This window comes from Chelonoidis abingdonii, chromosome 3 (genome assembly GCF_003597395.2).
Source record: "Chelonoidis abingdonii isolate Lonesome George chromosome 3, CheloAbing_2.0, whole genome shotgun sequence".
NCBI lineage: Eukaryota > Metazoa > Chordata > Testudines > Testudinidae > Chelonoidis > Chelonoidis abingdonii.
In genome coordinates this window covers 32,992,099-33,010,124 of record NC_133771.1, presented here as the reverse complement: position 1 = coordinate 33,010,124, position 18,026 = coordinate 32,992,099, and the positions used below count along the sequence as shown (strand labels likewise).

Below are 18,026 nucleotides of genomic sequence, written 5' to 3'. Positions count from 1 at the left end.
CATCCTCCCTGATTGAACTAACCTCGTTATCTCTAGCTTGCTTGCTAGCACATATATACCTGCCCCTGGAAATTTCCACTACATTCATCTGACAAAGTGGGTATTCACCCACGAAAGCTCATGATCCAAAATGTCTGTTAGTCTATAAGGTGCCACAGGACTCTCTGTTGCTTTTAGTCAGTGGGGAGACATTCATTAGATGGAGAGACACTGGGAATGCTAAAACTAAGTTAAGCCTCATGTCATGAAACCCCATCAAATGTCCCCAGGGGGTGAAATCTCAGTTAAAGTTCCTGGTGGAAAAGCCTTTGCTCTACCTACAACAAAGATTTCTATGCAGGCCCAGATTGGTCAGGGGTGCTTGTTGTAGATATAATGTCAGATGCTCCATAGTCTTTGCTTTTGGGGAATGATATAATGACTTTGAAAGCAGAATGGATAAATCAGACCTCAGTTAGCTTCAGACCTGTGAGAGACTGTTGTAGTCAAAATGCAAATAGTATAGGTGACAGGGAGAAGGGGATGTGGATCCCCCCGCCATTATACAAGAGGAATCAAGTTACTTTCCCAAAGTGCAGATGCTGACCTGCTTAGGCAGTCTGGCTTCCTGGGAATATTAGGGATATCAGGGATATTAGGCAGGGAACTATGCAGCCTGGAAAAACCCTGGTCAGGAGGGAGAGAAAGACAGGTCTCCACCCAAGAGAGGTGATGGCTGAGGAGCCAGAAGCCTAAAGTGGGTGCCCTTGAAGGACCACTTGTATATTGCCTTGAACTGTGATATACAGGTTTGGGGCCTGCAGAAGTGACTGTAAGCCACCTCTGCAGGCCTCCCTCAAGTTACTCAGTGCTCCAATCACTTGAGTCTAAGGGTCTTTCCCTTATGTAGTCATTTACGTCTATGCAAAATACATGTAAAACTCTGCCATTACTGCATGTGAGTGAAGAATTTTGATTTGTGTAAGGGGACTCACTCTAGTCCCATTACTAAATTTCAGTGGGGGTGTTTTAGTTGGCTAGGTTCCAGTACCAAAAGGAAGGGGAAGAGTCGATGGGAAATCAGGACCCTGAGACTGCCAGTCCCCGGGAACAATGGGGAGAGGCCTGTGCTCCAGGTCAGCCTGATTGACAGGGTGGGCAGGCTAATTAGGGAGTCAGGAGGCCAGGGGGGTCCCATCCTCTGTGTGAACTGGAATTGCCTGGGTCAGGCAGAGTGGGGCTGAGCTAAGGAGAGAGCAGGGCAGACATGTCAAACCCACGGAAAATGCAGAAATTGGGCTTTTTTTTGGCGTAATTGGCTTGTGAGTTGGTTGTTGGATAGTTTTTGGTTTGTAGCTTGTTGCTTCTTTTTTTTTTGATTGGCTCCTGGCAAGTAAGGGTAAGCGGGGGCAAGCAGGAGCAAGGGCAAGGGAGAGTCAGGGATACACAGTGGGCCCACCACAATCCCAGACTGCACGCTGGGGGGATCTAGTCACATAGAGTGTTGAGGTTCTCTAGGGATTGGCTTGTTTTGGCCTTGTTTTGAAAGTCGTGATGCTTATTTACCACATGAAAGTTGGCAACTGTGGAGCAGGGGCCCAAGCTGTGCTGGAGAGTCACAGAAGCAGTCCGGAGAGCAGACCTGCGCTGGGAGAAGAGCTGTAGCAACCAGAGACAGAGAGGCCAGAGAAGCAGCCCAGGGAGCTGGAGGCAGAAAAGCAGCAGCAGTGCTGAGGCAGAGTGGAGCTGAAGCTGGGACTGGAGCAGTCCAGAGCCAGGTGCAGGGAGCAGCTGGGGAGACCAAGGGGGAGGGGGCCCAGCGCTGGGAGATTCCCCCAGCCAAGAGGCCCTGCAGGCCAGACCTGGAGGGGGATCATAACCCCAATGGGGCAGGGGCAACACTGAGAGGAAGGGTCCCACCACCTAAAGCCTGAGGGTGTGTGGCCACCACCAGAGCAAGTGTTCAACCCACAGCATCCCTGCAGCACTGCCAGGGCCTGAGAAGGAGGCCTGGGACTTGTGAGGAACAGACTGAACTTCCCTTACATTCCAGAGAATGCTAGTTGTGATGTCCCTGTGCCACAGAGTGGGGTTATGTGTTTTCCTTTAATTTTTCTCATTTTTTCCTTACAATTTATTAAACAGCAATCAAGTAAAAAATATTTGCTTTAAACTGTACATAATGATCAGTGGGTCAGGGAAGCATCCAGTGCAGAGAGAGCACCCTAGAGTGGGGACACTTTAACTTCTACCCTAAGTGACCATAACAGGGTTGGGGGTCGAGTCCCCCAGGAATCCTGGGCCCAGCCTTGTTGGGGTTATGAGGACTTTGCTACACAGGAGAGTGGAAGGGGAACCCTCAAGGTCAGGCAGGCCTCTCGGTAAAGGAGGTGGGAGCGAGGACTCAGATCCTTTTGCTAGCCTATATCACCAAGTAGTGTGTAAGCCAGGAAAGTTCCCCACAATAGCGGGACCATTCCCATGCTTACATTTGGTAGTGCTCTATACCTGCTTTAAGAGATAAATATATTTATGAATGAGGTCTCTCAATGCCCTTATGTAGTTGATAATTATCCCCATTGTACTGATGGAGAAACTAAAGCACAGAGAAGAGAAATGTCTTAAGCAAAGATACTTGGTCAGATAGTAGCAGAACTGAGGCTCATGTTCAGGTAGAGGCATTTGAGTACTACTGCAAAGAAATAATAAATTATAATAACCAGGAACAGAGCTTACATCTGTGTACTCCCACTGCTGTGCTTTAACCATTAGATCATACTTTGCCATGGTTCTTCAAAAGGGATGAATCAACTTGGTCCATACATCAGAAGGGAAGACTGAAAGATTATAAGCAAATAATTCATGTAGGCTTTCATAGAAAACTTAAGATAAGGACAGTGGAGGGTTAAGCACCAGTAATAGGTCATTGTATGTAAATGAAAGTGGAGAGCACTGAGTTAAGTCAGCTGATTATTTATCTCTTATTAAACTTCACTTGACTTTCTGTCTGAGGGATACATAAATGCTAATGTGACCCTGTGGAGAAAGTATTCTTGAAAGCATAATAAATTTGAATAGTAGATAGATATCCTAGAAATAAATACTCAGGGCAATGCTAAAATGGCACTTACGACAATACCACTTAAACTTTAGAGACATTACAGTAATTGGTTTAATGTAAAATAGATAGCTAAAGACATTGGATTAGTTCCCAGGAGCATGCTAGAATACATATCAGAGATGAGTTCTTTAATTGAATGCATCTTGGAATAGGTATAACAGCCTACAATATATATAGTATGTCGCAAACCTTAACAATGATGGCTACATTTCATTTTGCACATCATCCTGTCCCCTCTAAGTATCTCAAAGGTACAGTAGCTAATCTATTTGTTTAAATTATGCCTTTATACTCTGTGAAGCAGGAATCCCACCTTCATGAGTTTTCCTGCAAAAAATCTAGCATAGTACTGGAGCAATATAAATAATAAATATATGATGCATTTAGAAAGAATTTATCAATGTGATGCATGTTTAACATATGTGCACTTTAAAATGTCTTTATATTGTGAGGGAATAACATTTTCTCTATTTTCTGTGGAACATATTTCACATTTTATTGTATAGGAATATGAATCCTAACCCTGCTTTCTGCATTCTCAAATTTGTTCCACTGGACTAGGTTACAAGACTAATTTTTAAGGATTTATTTATTTTTTTCCATTTTCCATTTTAACTGTCCTCTTAGAAGCTGGGAAATATTTTGCACCTACATTTTTTGTCCTTTTCCTGTTTGACTAGTAGTAATCTTACTTTGTGTTTTGAAAAGAGCAGAAATTAAGAGGCCTGATTCTCCACTAACTTCCACTGTCTGTAATGTAAAACACTACCAGCAACGTGAGTGGAGACTTCTGGAATGGTAAGTTCTTGCACTCACTTTGTATTGGTATACGTTTAAATATAAATCCATAGATATTAAGTAAGAAGGGATCATTATGATCATCTGTTCTAATTCTTGCAACAAGACAAGAAGTAACAAGTAACAAGGTGCAACATGTCTATCATTGCCCAACAACAATTGCAAATTGTGAAGGGTATTATCATAAAAGTATAGCTTGGAAAATAAAAGGCCAAATGTAGTGCAAATGAAATAAAAATATTACCATGTGAATGTAAGAAAATATTAAGATGCAAATAAAGATTTTCTTTTTAAAAGTGACATGAAAGAAAGATTGTGATTTCTTTGGGATAGTATATTAAATCCAGAGACTGACTTGCTGTAACATGATTAGAGTGTCACAATCTCCCTCCTAGTCTCTCTGCTCCAGGGAGAGAGTAAACTGCACCAGATCTAAACCCAGCACAAGATTCATTTTCTGACATGCCAGTCATTTGTGGGCATGCTGGGGACTTAGAGTGAAATCTCCAACCACTCTTAACCTATTTCCACTGATTTATGTTGGGGGATGGAGTATAGTGACTCCATAGAACCTACTTCCCCCAGCTTGTATTGCTACTCATCATGTAGGTCACCAAAGCAAGGGAGTAAAGGTTGTTTTATGCCCCTTACTGTGGATGCCAGGCCACAATTTGGCCCCCAATGGGCATTCAGTAGTTAACACACTTTTCAAAATTTCCAAATATAAAATACATGTTAATATTCAGCTCAGATCAACAAAAGCAACTTTTTAAGGGCATAAACTTACTTGCTACCATGCCTCAAGCAACATGCTGTGCTGTGCTTTGCTTCTCTTCTTTTTTAACAATACAATTATAAAGGAACCTAGAAAAGATGGTATTCTTGTATATTAAGGGATGAAATATCTATTACTGAATTGAAAAGGGCATTACATCTTTTTACATTACATACATTATAAGTATTGTGGAGAATATTGGAGCTACGTTTTGAGATAGCCTCTCTCTTGCTGTCATTTTTCCCATTACTAGTATATCATTTTTCTGTTACTACTGTGTCCCTTGTCCAGGCTTTAATATTGGGTTGTTCTCTCTTTTTCCACTAGAAATCTATTGTATATTATGCAGCCACCCAGAGTTGGGTAATCAGTTTATCTCCTTTTGATATGTTTACCGACTTGACCGGTAATCCCAGAAGACTGTCAGAGCTATGGGAGTGTTAATACAGCTACTGCTCTGATCCAAAAAGGCTGGATTTCATGGCATCCTCACCACAGATGGAAGACTCACCACATTCACCAACTGATTTTTCCATAAACCTTACAAAGTTTGCAAGAGGTCAGATATTACTGATAGCAAATGAAAGGGGATTCTGGAATGATTCTCTTATATCTTATGTACATGTTCACGTCATTATGGGCTTTTTCAACATTAATTACCACTGACTGAATGCTAACGGTGTGAATTTGGGATCTTGCTGAAATTTATCCATGGCAGTCCTACTTCTCACTGTTGGAATGATGAGATCTCAATTGTTTATCTACACAGAACTTAGTAGAGAAGTGGATCCTGAGTAGAACTGGTGCAACAAGTATGTTTAAAAAAAAGACCCTTAGGATTTCAGGCCACCATTTGTTGTGATTCGTATTATAACTGAGTGTTTACTTTGTGGGCACACAAATCTGATCAACTGGGCTAGGCACACAAAAACTGAATGATGGGGCGGGGTGCACATAATACCTTCTCCATCTTTCTCTCAGATTTTATCCTACAAAAGAGAAGGGGCCGGGCTCCTGCACAGCTGCTGACATTTTAGGATTCATGTGCAGCTTCTGAAAAGTAAAATATTTTCCATCACCAGCTACACTTTTGTCCCCAACTGGTCCCCATTAAACATTATTAAACACAAACTTTGGTGGCCAGTAATTAGGATTGCTGCACACAAAACATACCTGACACAAACCCACAAAGGCAAGGAAATGAAAAGCTAAGCCATGCAAGAATGCATACACTCTATTCCTCCTATGCTGAAAATTCAAGCTTTATAAGGCAATACCTCATTTATCTTGGTACTGGAAATAATGATTGCAGGGCTTGGCCAGACTGCATTAACCATCAACCATTGGCCAGACAAGGCTCAGGCTACACATGGACTTCTTCTCCTTTACAACAGCCAGAAGCAGAGAGGCCAGGCTGCAAAGGAAGCACTAGTGCTCCCAGTCACATTAGAGATCATGGGGGCATCCTTTGATGCAAAAGAGCCATGTTCCAGAATAGGTAGTGAAGCACCTGTTTTATCTTAAAGCATGAATCACCTATTTCTAGGGAGGTGCCAGAGCACCCTAATCATGCTGAGATGTCAGTGCAACAGGGTCCAGAGGTGTCAGTCATTCCGAAGCCGTGCTGCACCAATCCCTGACAGGGTAACTCTAATTTTTAAGGTCTGTATGTGCTATAAACATTTTCAAGATACTGCAGCACCAACCAAGGCGAAGTATTAGACCATTCAGTAACCCCAGCCCTAAATGGAAGCATCGGGTTAAGTACAATGGGAATACCCTATGAGATGTGGAAGCCTGTTTCAAGGTTGCCAAAGCTCACTCTAAGACCCTGCCTGAAGTGCCAACGCTTACAGTGTGCTTAGCTCAGAGCCGTCCCTAGGAGGGTGTGGTGCCCAGGGTGGAAGTGATGATTCATCTCTTCCAGGACCAACCGCACCAGCCAATCGTACCAACCCATGGGGCTCTGAAAAGTGCAGGGCCCAGAGTGGTTGCCCTGATTCACCCTACCCAAAGGACAGCTCTGGCTTAGCTTCACTTTAATAGTGTGCTTCAAACAATGGCTTCAGCCAGAGGGAGCTCCTAGACCATCTCTGGCAAACAAATAACTAGTAGTTGATAGTACCACAGAGCTGTACCATTCACATTATAGGGTTAGACTCCCTTCCCCCACATTGACATGTGAGGGGGAGCTGCTTTAAAAACTCATTGGCTTTACTCCTGAAGCAGGTTTGATTCCTAGATGGTAACCATAACACTTTTCAAATGTAACTCTGACAAAATTAGTAGTCTGACCTGGTCCACCTTTTTTTACCTTATATTGGGTTCACCTCCAACAGATATGTATATGTTAAAGAAATAATACATATGCTGATCTTGTGAATCATAGTAGTTTGGTGATGAAATGGCATTTCCCTTTAATCTCCAAGAATCCACTAGTTTTTATCAAAGATGCTGTTTAAGTTCTTCAGAAAGGTGTTTACATGGAGCCAAAGTCTGCCTTCAGTTACTGGCATACATATGTAACTCCCACTAACATCAGTACTAGATGCATGTGCTTTCACTACTCAGTGCAGACGCAGTCTCTATACTCTAGAGGCTGTCTCTGCCCTGAATAGTGAAAGCACTCAGTGCTTTTTTTTTTTTTTGGTAGCGTGTAGAGGCACTGTGTACTGGATTTCTTTTTCATCCCCAGGCAGTTAGCTAGTAAGTTTATCCTGCTTTTATTTTTACTGCTGCAGCAGTCCTAAAACTACCTCTACTGCAGGAGTTGCTGCCATATCTACTGTTTTGTTTTGGGTTTTTTTGATACCCTATTCTTAATTTGATATCTTTCTTCATGCATCTTAGAATCCTGCTAAAATTGACACATTATTGCAATTCATCCAAACTGAGACAATCTTAACGTCTGTCACAAAAATTAATGTCAATATATTAACACAGAGGCCTGGTCTACAATACGCATTTAAATCGATTTTAGTAGCGTTAAACCGATTTAACCCTGAACCCGTCCACACAATGAGGCCCTTTATATCGATATAAAGGGCTCTTAAAACCGGTTTCTGTACTCCTCCCCGACGAGAGGAGTAGGGCTGANCAAGGAAATTCATCAGCGGGGACTGTGCAACAGTCTCTGGTCCCAGAGGAGGAGGGATGGTGATGCGTGGAGTAAGGGAACTGTTTGAAGGGCTGGTTTCCAGGTAGATGCGGAATCCATGTGTGTTCTGGGCATGCTGAAGCAAGAACCAAGCGCTATTAAAAGGCTGCTTGCATGTTGTGCAAATATAGCTTGAAGGCTCATCTTTACCTAAAAAATAAAAAGAGAGAAAACACTCAAAAAATAATACAATGGGGAATATTTAAATACCATTGGCATGTACTTTATTTCATTAACAGATTTAGTCCTTGGAATTTCTGAAAGGGAGATTTAATTGCAATTTATTGATTGATATAAAATGTTGTCCAGCATATTTACTCATCCAACATGTTTATCCGCATACATGACACATACTTGCATTATGTGTAGTATGTCTTTATATATTATATCACACAAAACCTTATATAGGCATATTTTTGGAACATAGGGATCAAACTCGCTTCACACATTTATTCCATGTAAAAATACTTGTTTCAAGAGATTTAATGTTATGTATAAAGTCAAAAGAAAATGTGATGTAGTAGGTAGATCTGTTTTATGATATCTAAATAGGCTGTGGTATCACGTTCAGTCTTTAATTTTACATTTTTATACACTTTACTCAGCACTCACCCCAGATCTTTGCTGCATTCATTTAAACATGCTTCAATCACGCTGTCCCCTAAATTTTTAAAGCAGTATGTGGGTATTTATCTGCACAAGTCCCATTAAAGTCAACAGGAGCTTGGAAAACGTATCCCTGTATAAACCACTTTGACATTCTCTCTGCCAAAACACCAAGAAGTCACTCAAGTGAAATATCCAGTAATCAAAGCTGACAGCACAGTTGCAATTAACAGTAACAAATGTCGGGCAGTGCTTGAACCGGATCCCAAGAATTTCTGAGCCTGAGCCTGCCCTCCATCGCAGAAATAGTAACCAGAGCCAAAAACATGGTTTTCTATTTGCCTTTCTAGCCTCCTTTGAACAACTGTATAAGGTGGGAAACATTCCTTTAACCCTGATTCAGTTTACATAAAAGACAGGTGTGGACAAGCCCGCAGTAGAGTCATAATTTTACTAGCTAAAATATTCCAGCCCTGGACACAATATAAACTTTTTACTATCTTCAAAAATGTGGTCTTTTCCCCTTTAGTGCTCCCGCAGCAATCTAACACCTATAAATGCATAAATACATGTCAGCTTGAAAATCACACTTCAGGACTGTTTTTTTAAAGTGTCTCTTTGAAAGTAGCTACCTTTTATAGAAAAACTAAAATTGAATTCTTGGATTTCTTTCTATGACTTAATATATTGTACACAGTGATGGACCTAAACCAGAGCCCTGACTCCAAATGCAATACAAGTTTTGAAGTTCAGAACCGGGACTGAGCTTCCTGTCTTTCCCTCTGCATAATGAACTGAACCAAATCCCAGCTCGCAACAACTGCAAGAGTTTGGCTCTGGATCTAAATTTTTCAGCCCACTTCCAGTTGTAGGTATTAGATTATGCAGAAGCCTGTTGCTCAGCCATTATGCTTGAAAACAAAAGTGTTTATAGGTGAATTAACTGTACTATCAAAACTGCCTTTTTAAAGCTAAGTGACTCACAGGGTATGTCTACACTGCAATAAAGCACTTGTGGATGGCCTGTGTCAGCTGACTCTGGCTGCGGGGCTATAAAATTGTAGTGTAGACATTCGGGCTCAGGCTGGAACCCAGGCTCTGGGACCTTCCCCTAACATGTGGTCCCAGAGCCTGGGCTCCAGTCCGAGCCTGAACATCTACAATGCAATTTTATAGCCCCGCAGCCCAAACCCAGCGAGCCTTAGTTATCAGACATGGGCCAGCTGCAGGTGTTTAACTGCAGTTTAGACATGCCAATGGGGACCAAGAAAACTTAAGCCAAAACACACCAAAAAAAAGGAGGGATAGCTAGCTTGGTGTTTTGAGCGTTGGCCTGTTAAACTTGGGGTTATGAGTTCAATCCTTGAGGGGGCCATTTAGGGATCTGGGGCAAAAATCTGTCTGGGGACTGGTCCTGCTTTGAGCAGGGGGTTGGACTAGATGACCTCCTGAGGTCCCTTCCAACCCTGACATTCTATGAATATTTGGATTTTGAGAGATAAAAAAATGCTCAGGCCCAACTTCCTGCACTTCTCTCTGTGCATGTGTCTGACGGCTGCCTCTTCCGTTTCAGGTTTGTTGCTACTTTTACAAGTAAACACACTACTGAAGAGCATGCGGAAGGGCATATATGTGAACTCTTCCCTGAGCATGTGGGTGAGATCAATTCAACTGACTGTAAAAAAAAAATGAAATTGATGAAATGTTGCCAATGAACAAAAAAAGCAAATGGAACAGACTTTTCAGCTAATTTCTTTCATTTACAGGAATATTAGAAGCAAATACATTTATAAGTATAATCATATTTAAATATAAAATTATTGACGGTGCAGCATTTTACAGGAATGTGATTTTTTAAGCCAACGGAGTCCCTGTAACTTCATCCTTAAACAGCGTGCCTACTTGCTATTACAGCTTTGCCAACCCCGAGCATTCAGAAACCATCAGTCAGGCCTTCAAAAATCATGAGATAGCCTTAAACATAATAAAATTTGGGTTCCTTTTGGGTTTTGCATCTTAGGATTCAAGTTTTCAAGCTTTTCTCCCAAACCATGAGGGCTAGAAATTTACTTTTAAAAAATTAAAGCTAAGAGTCTCATATAAATGATTGGATTCTAGGACCTGCGGCTTTAAAAAAAACACTGAATAACACAAGACTCCTGATAAAATTGCAAGAGTTGGCAACACAATGTAACGAACAGTGTCTTGCCTTTCTGATATAAACTGTACGTGCTATATAAATCTTTGAGTTTAACATATACTGAACTGTACATTTTCCCATCTAAACATTAGCTGTTGAATGGGCTAGCTTTATTAGCATCCCAGTGAATATTCTCTCTCTCAAAAACAGAAAAAAACCCCAAACATGCTGAAAGACAATCAATGAGGCTAATGAGATTTTCTGTGAATCACCTGCTATTTGCATCCCGTTAGATCACATCTTTGATAGAAATAGGGAAAACATTTTATTAAATGCACATCAGGATTGCTGTAAATACTGGAAAGGAGGTGGTGGGGAGCCTAAGAGGCAAGCTAAAATAGAATAAATACAAGGGTGGGCAAAAAAAAAACCCCACAATATTTCTTCAAACTATAAAAAATTATAAGAAAAAAGTAATGAGGAAAAGCTGTGCATAATCTTGAGACCAAAGAATGAGGCACCAGAGAGAGCAATACACTGAGGCAATCTGGTACCAAATCAGCATTGGACAATAACGATAAATGACTACAGAAGAAAAATATACTACTGAGCAGTCCTGGGCAGCTGCTTGATGTATCAAGGATGAAACCCCAAGTATACAAAGTAGCTTACCAAGTTCTCCTCCTTCCTCTCTAATTTCTCCTTCAACGCATGTTTCTGAAGATCCTCCTCTTACCCTCTCAAATTTTCTGTGTGGGATCTGTCTTTGGTCCCTCTCTCTTCTCCTTCTCCATACCTTCTCTCCAGACCTGTCTCCTATCCAAATGAAAATCTTGGGTTGTCTCTTGGACATTTCCTTATAAATGTCTAATCATCAGCCAAGCATAATATAGATAAACCAGAGCTCTTAATAGTCCCTCAAGCTTTCCCCACTATCCCCTTTCTTGATCACTGTAGCACCACCATCTTGCATATTATACAGGCCTGTTACCTTAATGTCATCTCTGACTCGGACCTGTCTCTAGGTCCTTGCATCTAAGCTATGTCTAAACCTTGCAGATTCTTTCTGCCTAACATTCCTAAGATATGGCCTTTCCAATTCATCCACACAGCTAAAACTTTTGTCCAGGCTTTTATCACCTCATGTCTCAATTACTACAACATCCTTCTCTCTGGCTTTGACAAATGCAATCTTACCCTGCTCATATCCATTCAGAATGCTGCTGCAAAGATCATTTTCTAGCCGGTTACTTAGACCTTGTCACCCACTCTTTGCATCCTTCCACTGTGACCACTGTCTCCTCTTTTTCTACCACATCAAACAAGCTACACTTTCAAGGCCTTTCACAGCCTAGCCCCACCCTACCTATTGTCTCTCATTCACTACTGAGATGTCAACTCCTGCCTTTGATCAGCCCACCATGCCAGCTTTCACTGCTCCCTTGTTAAATTTTCAGACATGCACCATCATGCTTTCTCCCTTGCTGTCCCTTACTCTAAAGAGGAGCAACCCACAAACAACTGCAAATCTAACTCATTATGCTCCCTCAAAACTCTTCTTTTCCATAAAAAACTTGATAATTGTTAGGCTGCTGGTGTGCTAGGACCTATCATGTTGACCAATCCTGTCTCATTGTTTTCTTGTACTGCTCTTCCCCCAATCTATTTGTTTGTGTCCATTTTTTGTTGCTGGTTTTATACTTAGATTGTAAGTTATTTTGGGAAGGGACTGTCTTTTTGGTTTGTGTTTGTACAGTGCCTAGCACAATAGGGCCCTGGTCTTTGACAACAGCTCCTGGGTGCTACCGTAAAAAAAAATAAATCAAATATTTGTCCTAAATATTATTATATCTGCCTCTGACAGGCCTTTTACGTATTGGCAACCTTTGTATAGTGATCATGCTAGTAAAGAATTGAAGTGAGAGAGAAGTGGTTAAAAGTCAACCATGGTTACTCACAGGAAGAAATGTTTGTGTAACCTGGATTTTCCTGATTTTCATAATCCCCCTGTTCCCCAGCCTCTGGGTAGTGCCTGTAGGGAAGGAGACATAAGGTTTGATTGGGCAAATTGCTCTGCATAGATGGATGCCTGCACTGGTACTGAGCCACTTCTCCACAAAGAGACAGAACAATTTTCAAGATTAGGCCTTTAGGGAGATGCTCTTATGCTGCCTGTCTCTTTTTACTATAGGGTCCGAGGCAGGGAGGGATTGGGTCAAAAAAAAAAAAAAGTCTGATGGCATTCCTGTACTTCATCTTGGAAAGACAGAAAAAGAAGGTGGTTTGGGACTGGTAGGCACAGTGACAATGAGAGAGATACTGCTAAGGGGAACCTGCAGCCAAAAACCATGTTGTGCCAAGCTCAAGCGACAACAGGCCTTGTTCGCAGCTGCCTGATTGCAGACGCTACTATGCTGCAGCCTTTATTCATAGATTCAGAGAATGGGGACTCTATCCTGGAAAGCAGCGACTCTGAAAAGGATGAGCGATTATAGTAGACAAGTGAACGTGAGCTCCTAGTCTGACGCTCTAGCAAAAAGGGCTACTGCGATCCTTGAATGTATACAGAGGGGAGTAGTGAGTAGGACGACTAGGAAAGAGATTTTACCTCTGTATATGAGCCATAAAAATGATTCAAGGGCTGGAAAAAATGCCTTATAGTGAGAGACTTAAAAGGTTAAATCAAAATGACTTGATTTCAGTATATAAATACCTTATTGAAGAGAAAATTCTGAGGTAAAAGGACTCTTTAACTTAGTGCAGAAAGGCATAACAAGAACCAATGACTGGGAGTTAAAGCCAGACAAGTTCAAATTAGAAATAAGACACATATTTTGAAAAGTGATTCTGAATAACCATTTACTGATGATGGTGAGGCAATATTAAAGGTCATGATATCTGTCTTATTGTGGTTGATTTTCAGTCCAATTTGGCGGCTGAATATGTTGAGTTGCTTTTTTTTTTCTTCAATATTATGTTGGGTATGTGATAGGAGAGTGACATCATCTGCAAAGTCCAGGTCTTCAAGGGATGAGAAGAGTGTCCATTTAATGCCTTTTGGCATGTCTTCTGTTGTATGCCGCATTACCAAGTCGATGGCAATGTTGAAGAGGTCTGCAGACATGACACACCGCTGATGTACTCCTGTTTTGACTTCAAAACTGCACTCACTGTGATCAACACTGCATGTAAAGTTGAAATAGAAGCTTTTGATGACTTGATTATATGGAAAGGAATTCAATATGCCCACAGAATGCACCGTAGACTGGTCCTATGAATGCTATTAAAAGCCTTCTCAAAGTCTATGAAATTTATGTAGAGTTGCCGTTGCCATGCTAAACACTGTTTTATTATGTTTCGCAGAGTGAAGATCTGGTCTCTGTATCCATGCCCTTTCCATCATGAGTATGGATAGAGGAAACATTCACATACTTGGGCAGCACCAACAGCCAGGATGATGGAACAAGCCAGGACATCTGGAACAAAATCAGTAAAGCCAGGAACACCTTCAGGAGCTTAAATACAGTCTGGAAATCATCAAAATACAACACCAAAACCAAACTCAATATTTATCAGAGCTGCGTACTTTCAACACTACTTTATAGTGAAGAATGCTGGGGAATGAAGAAGTATGACACGTCCAAACTGTCTTCATTCCATACAACCTACCTCAGAAAAATCCTCCGTATCTTCTGCCCAGATCTCAAACCAAGATCTATTGACATAGTGCAGCCAAGAGGATCTGAGCACCTTCATTGCCAGGAAGCTTTGGAGAAGGATTGGTCATGTGCTTTGGATGGAAATTGATTCCATCACCAGAATAGCAATAAGATGGACACCTGAAGGCAAGCAAAAACGAGATCGCCTGAAAACAACATGGCAAAGAGCTGTGGAAGATGAGATGAAAAACCTGGGGCACAGCTGGGGAACCATTGAAAGACTTGCCAGAAACAGACAGAAGTGGAGGAGCTTAATAGGCATAACAGGAACATGATGATGGTGATGAGTAACCACTGGAACACAGTACCAAGGGAAGTGGTGGATTCTCCATCACTTCACAACTTCAAATCAAGGCCAGATGCCTTTCTGAAATTTATGCTTTAGTCAAACCTGTTATTGGGCTCCATACTGGGGTAACTGGAGGAAACATTATGGCCTGTGCTTTGCAGGTCAGATCAGATGATCCAATGGTCCCCCCGGCCTCAAGATCTATTAAAATTAATTAATAGTTTTTAAGGCCAGAAGGGGCAGGGGGTTGGAGTGTGGGAGGGGGCTCAAGGCTGAGGATGGGGTTGGGGCACAGGGCAGGGTGCAGCACTGAGGCAGCACTGAGCTCAGATGGCTCCTGGGAAGTGGCATCAAGTCCCTCTGGCTCCTATGCAGAGGGGCAACCAGGTGGTTCCATGCACTGGCCTCGCAGCTCCAATTGACTGCAGTTCCCGGCCAATGGGAGCTGCGGAGCTGGCTCTTGGCCCTTGGCTGCTCCTTCGTCTAGGAGGCAGACACGCTTCCCGAGAGACGTGAGGAACTGGGCAGGGAGCCTGCCAGCCCTGCTGTGCTGCCAACTGGACTTTTAACAGACCGGTCAGCAGTGCTGACTGGAATCGGCAAGATCCCTTTTCGACCATCAAAAACCAGACACCTGGTAACCCTGGTTGTCTATGAACTTGGACTACATATGGTGGGAGGGAAGTTGCAATATGATAAAAAAATGTTTTATTAATTACTGTCCAAATTCCAAGTTCTTTTTCCTTCTCATATTTTACCCAATAAATGTGCCACTGTCCCCAGGCCAAGCTTCTTCCCAGCTTCAAAACGTGTTGCCATGCCCAGTCTTTTGCACAAAGGTTCATTTTTTAACAGAGGTTAGTTAGCAAACAAACAGAAAACTAGTCTTTTAACTTAATCCTTGGCCCCAAGCTTCAGGGCCATCCCTCCCAGGGGTCTCTGGCACTCCAGCTCCTGGCAGCTTCCCAGTCTCAGTTAGCTGAGACTCTCCTCTCTTCTTGGAGCAACAGATCCAGGGCTGCTTACAGCTCTCTTTAATTGCTGAATTGGGCTCACCTTCTCTGGTTTAGGGCAATGGGCTTAGTTGATTCACAGGGACCAGCCATTCTGTGACACTCATCTTGTGGAATATGACATGATAGCTTAAAAATCACAATGTGCCTATTGAATTTTAATAATCCTGTGGGTATAAGGATCACTCCACTAGTATTACTATGAATTGACTTAAAAACAAAGATGTCATATTATCATTATTTTTAGTACTAGTAGTAAACATTAATTATGGTATAGTGCAAAAGGCTCCAGGTATGATTGGGTCTCCATTGTTCTGGGTATTCTATAAATATAGGTAAGAGACAATCCATGACCCACAGGATTTACAATCTAATGCCCCAGTCCTGTAAAGATTTACATGCATTCTTAACTTTATACACTGACTTGTCCCAGGACTACCCACAGTGAGTAAAATTAACTATGTGTATAAGTCTTTGCAGGATTGGGGCTTTTGTAAAGGCACAGCTCAGTGCAACAAAATAAGTCTACTCATGGGATTGCAGGTTGGGAACTTGCTGTGGTTATTTAACTGCATCACAACAAAATGGGGGGGGAGCGGAGGAAACTCCCACAGACTAAAGCAGGAAGTAAGGGAGGGGTGGATCCTGGCTCCATCCTACAATACTCTGGGTACCCTATCATAACCACTTTGCTCCAAAGGCCTATAAGACACAAAACCAGTGAAGATGTTTGGGGATTGAATTTATGAGCAAATGAATATGGTGAAGAATTGTTTTTGGTTTTAAATGAAGGGTAAAGGTAGGGCGAAGCATGGCTGGCTTGGGGAAGTTAGTAGGAGTAAAGGAGTTAGTAAGACTAAAGGAGAAAGGAAAAAGAAAAAGATAGGTAGAGTGATGGTCACAGTCAATCACCTGCTTTGCCACCATCAGCATAGGATATGCTGTTGAAGACTCTTTCTCGTTATGTTAAAGGAAAAAATAGTATGAGTTCTATTGTCTCTTTTGCTAATAAAAGTTGTTACGGGTTCAGAAAGAGGTAATATCCCACTGGCTCCATATTTATTTACTTGGATTTTTTACAAGCTACAATAGTGCCTGTCTAATGTTCTGGACACCTGTGATGACTTTGAAAAATACACTAATAAATAATCAGTAATAATGACACAAAAATGAATGGAAGAGCGAGAAGATCATAGGACAAAACACAGACTTCCAGAAACATACCTGAAACCCTGGGCTAATAGGCTGGGAAAAGCTCTGAGAGCCTTTGGACTGAAAAAAATGTAGTTATTTTATGCTGTAAGTACTATTTCCATACTCTAACACACAAGCTTTATGCCCGTCTAACTGCCCTTTTGTAACTGTCTACTAGTTGAGTGTATTACAGAAGTGCTCTTTATTACTCCATAGTTAAAGGTGAGTTGTTCTGCATAATTTACAACATGCATTCTTTGAGTGCAGAATGAAATTTCTAAGAATTTACAAATAAATGTTTATGAGTTAAAATTATTTTTTTAAACAGGTCCCTTAAGAAATTTAGCATTTATTGATTTCTTTGACCCTATTGACACCATGCAATAAACATACAATTATGATTAGGGCATTTTAACCTTCATGATCTTAGATTAGATTAAACTGATTGTTAAAGATAGAATAGTTTTCGCTTATGCTTTTTCCTCATGGCAACAATACAAGGCCGAGTTAAGGTTCTGTGGGTGTCTTAATTGTATTTCCATACCTTAATGTTTAGCTCTCTTTAACCTGAACTGTGAATTTCTTGGATTTGTAGTGCTTGTTTCTGGGATATTTACAAAATTGTTGTAATGTATTTAACCATTACATTATTGATGTACTGTATGCATGTACTCAGCCTGATTTCATTTTAACACAGATATTTTTATCTCAGATTTATAGGTATAATTCATTGCATCATTTTTATTTTCTATCCTTTGTCAGTATGTATGATCTGGGAGAGTAGGGATGTATGGCAGCTCCCCAAGGCCTATAATCAGGAAATCATGGGTGTGTGGTGGCCCCAATCCTCCTAGTGTGTGATGGGGAAGAGGGGTGTTGCATGGTGGCCTCTCCCAGTGTAGGATGCCAGAGGGGAGAGTTTTGTGGTGGCCTCTCACAGCCTGTGACTAGGGAGGGGTGTTTAGTGGCCTCCACTAGTGTGTGAGGAGGGAGGTGACCAGACAGCAAGTGTAAAAAATCAGGACGGGGGGTGGTGGTGGTAATAGGAGCCTATTTAAGAAAAAGCTCCCAAAATCAGGACTGTCCCTATAAAATCGGGACAACTGGTCACCCTAGAGAGGCCAGGCGTGTGTAGTAGCCTTTCCTCATATGTTATTGGGAGGGGGTGTGTGGCAGTTTCCCCAGTGTGATGTGGGGGAGAGGATGGGTGTGTAGAGGCTTCCCCCACTGTGTGA

The 18,026-nt window shown here is 41.7% G+C and overlaps 1 protein-coding gene across 1 annotated transcript in view; it reads right to left on the bottom strand.

The window, feature by feature from the left end:
• The window catches only part of ADAM17 (ADAM metallopeptidase domain 17), a 443,735-nt gene that overhangs the window by 55,000 nt on the left and 370,709 nt on the right, over positions 1–18,026 (bottom strand). The window lies entirely within an intron of this gene.